Raw genomic sequence first — 3,955 nt, forward strand, 5'->3', positions numbered from 1 at the left:
GTTTAGAAAAATATATTTATTTTAGATAGTTACAGTGAAAAAGTGAGTGGTTCTGCTCTGAAGCTAAACAAGATTCTTCCTCTGAATAATCATCACCAAGAGGTTGGAACATTTTCTGACTGCTTTTTAATGATCCATTTGACAGGGCTCTTCAAAGAAACCTCTCTCAGCAACTTGGGGTTCGTTGTCCTCCTAGTCTCCAGAAAAGTGGTTCTATATAGTCCCCATGCTCCAACACACTTCCAATCTTGGAGGTAAAACTAGCTTTTGTTGGCACATTCGTATTCGAAAACTTGATAAATAGACCTGAGGATGGGGAAAATCATAATAAAAATAAACAAATACCTCTTATTATGATCTTCTTTATCTTTTCTCCTAGATGTTAACTTTTTTCTCTATATTCATAATATCAGAAGATTGAATTTTAGCCCCCAAGCACCCCCAGATATGCTTACAAATAAATAATATTCTCTGTTAATATTGTTGCAAGAATGAACTGGAACTGAAAGGCACAGTTGATTTTGACTCCTGTTGGGGTATGTGTGTGTGTGTATATGTGTGTGTGTATGTGTGTGTGGAGAGGAATGGTTAAGTTCTAGTCAGTAGATAAGAGAAATTTCTTTTTTGTTGTTGTTGTTTTTTAACCTCATTTATTGCTAACATGAATTCAAAGCAATATACAGTTTATCGATACTAGAACAAATCAGGAAATCAAGACATGATTGCCATCATAAAATCTTAATCTTCAGAGAACAACATTTCCACCAGTTGGCCTGAAGACACTCAGATTCTACCAGTTTTTGAGGTGTTCCATACTTAAGTAGTGTAGGCACTGCTGTCACTTTCAAGTTTTTTCTGAAGTCATTATTTGGATCTTTCCAATAAGGCTTCTCTCCTACTTGGCAGTAGATGAACATACATCCTTCACTGATGTGCTTCAGCCCCTCTCATACGACTGGTTCAGCCTGCACGCAGTCAGGGCACCAGCTTTTCCCGGCGTCCTTGGAACCCATAAAGTAGGCGAAAATGGTCTTGCCATTGTGCTCTTCCACGGTCCGGTGGAACTCCTCGAAGCCGGACACGCTCACCTCCTCGTAGCCGGCCATTGGCACGACATGCAGCAGCTGCTGGAGGAGTGCACGTCTGGCTGCTGCAGGCGGGGCCCACGTGGGCGGGCGAGAAATTTCTTGTATAATCACATTTACCCTTGGAAATTTATCTTAGAATATCCAGCACATCGAGTTTTTCCTCCAGTATTGGAACAATTTCTATTTCTTTCATTGAACACTAGAAGTAGATGACTTGTGTTTACAAATCAAAACAAACAAGCAAACAACTTATCTTTAAACATTAGAATCAATGTATATTTAAATATTAGAACATTAGAAACATGAAATGAATGCCATGACAGGAATCAAAGATTGAGTCCAGAGTAGAGAAAAGATTCATGTCTCTCTTCTGCTCACTTCAAGGCAGCAAGTGGCAAAAGGGCCAGGAAGATTTCAATTAGCGCTTTATCTCATTTAATTATATTTTAAAATTAGCTGCTAAGCACACACAGATGAAGTGTGTTGGTATAAACATGTATATTTGTAATATATGTGATACATCTATACTAAGAACACACACAGATGAACATACCACACTTTGGAAAACTAGTGATACATGTTATTTTCCACATTCTTCTACAGTTATTTTTTCCCCATGTGCTAGGTTAGAAGTGGAGCTGATGGAAACGTCTCCAGAATTTTCCTCTATTAAACATTCAACTCTGACATTCTCTATTAAAATAACTTCAGTACTTGTGAGCTAAGGAAATGTGACCAGAAGTCCCTTAATTAGGCTCAGTAACCCATCCCTTGAGTTATCTTGGTTATTGAAATGATTTATTTTTCACAAGACTTGTAATTTTACACAAAAAGTAGGAAGGGGGGAAATTACAAAACAAACACGGACTGTTCAGGAATACTTTCAGATTGCAAATGAAAAGCTGTAATAGACAAGTCATCAACTACTCAGCTTTGTTGGGAATACAATTGATCTTGTCAGGGCTAAAAACCCATCTGCCATTGAGAGGAAGATAATTTAAAAATTTCCTAATTAGCGTTCCATTTAATCTTCCACTGTCATGGTAAATGCTTTGATTAAAGTAAGTAACACTCATAAGTCCCTACAAACCTATTTGAATGTCCATAAACTGATATAATTTTCCCACCCTTCACCATCTCAACCAGTATTTCCCTTCCTGGCCCCTGCAATATAGCAGGGATGGATTTTCAACAAAAGAAATAAAGGACTGATTTTCAGAAGATCTGAACCCTGAGGAGCAGATTGTCAATCTTTCTTCTCTGCTGAGGACAAAGACAAGATCACAGACCGTTTTTAAAACTTCCATGTTTCCAGAGTCTCCCTGTAAAGACTGCAATCCCTTCTCTAGGGGTTCACACAGTGTATTCTACTGAAGACGCATGGCGGAGTTTAAAAATATGCCTATTTCCTGAGTTCAACTTTTAGATTTTAATTTTGCAGTTGGTGGTAGAGTTCAGGTATTTGAATTTTTATCATCCTTTACAGGGATTCTGAAGCAAAATTACTACTTTTCCACTTTATCTGTGATCTCTTACTTACTTTATTACTACTAACAATTGTTGGTACGTTTGACCTAGCCACGCTTGGAACCCAGCTGTCTCTGTTAGGAAGCTCTTTAAATGAACAAAGGCCCTCAAGTGTTACCTTCAACTTGCTTTCCTACTTAGGGTTTTAGTTCCTTAGTCTTTGATTCGTTTATTCAATGAGCCTTTCTTGAACACTTACAATGTGCAAAGCATAGTTTTAAGTATTGATATGGTTTGCCTGTATCCCCACCCAAATCTCATCTTGAATTATAGTTCCCATAATCCCCACACGTCATGGGAGGAACTTGGTGGGAGGTGATTAAATCATGGGGGTGGTTACCCTCATGCTGTTCTTGTGATAGTGAGTGAGTTCTCACGAGATCTGATGGTTTTATAAGGAACTTTTCCCACTTTGGCTCAGCATTTCTCCTTCCTGCCATCATGTGAAGATGGATGTGTTTGCTTTCCCTTTAGCCATAATTATAAGTTTCCCGAGGCCTTCCTAGCCCTGCAGAACTGTAAGTCAATTAAACCTCGTTCCTTTATACATTACCCAATCTCAGGCAGTTCTTTATAGCAGCGTGAGAATGGATTACTATAAGTATTGAAGATTTAGCAGTGGAAAAAACAAAAACAAAAAATTAATACTATAAGGGAACTTGCATTCTAGAGAAAAGAAAAGGAAGGAAGAATTACTCGAGTATTTGCAATCCCAATTGTAATGAGCAGGGGCCAGGAATAAGGTGTAGGGAGGTAGTATTTTTATTTAACTGGGTTGATTGGGAAGTTCTTGCCGACAAGTTGCTGGTTTGAACAAGCCTGCCCTGTAGTAAACTGGGCATCCCCTGTTTCCTCACACCTCACATTCCCTGCCAGGAAGGAAGGGCAACCCTAGAGAAAGTATGGCTGAGGAGACAGAGAGAACTGGGTTCAGGTCACACCTTGCCTCAGACCCCGAATCCACTCATGCTTCTACTTTTTAGTAAGGTAAGAGATTAGTAAGACATTTAGTAAGGCAAGCTATTAAATCTACTTCTGTGTTTTTTAATAAAGTAAAACATTAAATTCTTTCTAAGTAAAGAGTATATTGGGTTTGCCCTTTGCCACCAGAAATTCTAATACATATGCTAATTACATGTGTTTATTTTCATCGAATCTATTTTATTACATAATATTATAAAAATTATAAAAACACAAAAATGCAAAGATAAAAAAGTAAATCTTACTATATCATTATAATGATTTTGCCAAGTATTCTATAACGTGGCTTATTGAACCAAGCTCTATTCTTATATATTTAAATAGTTTATCATTGTTGGTAATGAGTACCAACAAAATTG

General features: G+C 37.7%; 1 pseudogene; it reads right to left on the reverse strand.

Annotated features, from left to right (window-relative positions):
• Window positions 1-201: 201 nt before the first annotated feature.
• Window positions 202-2,916, reverse strand: LOC116270825 (annotated as a pseudogene).
• Between the last annotated feature and the right edge of the window lie 1,039 nt (window positions 2,917-3,955).

Source organism: Papio anubis, chromosome 16, assembly GCF_008728515.1.
Source record: "Papio anubis isolate 15944 chromosome 16, Panubis1.0, whole genome shotgun sequence".
Lineage (NCBI taxonomy): Eukaryota > Metazoa > Chordata > Mammalia > Primates > Cercopithecidae > Papio > Papio anubis.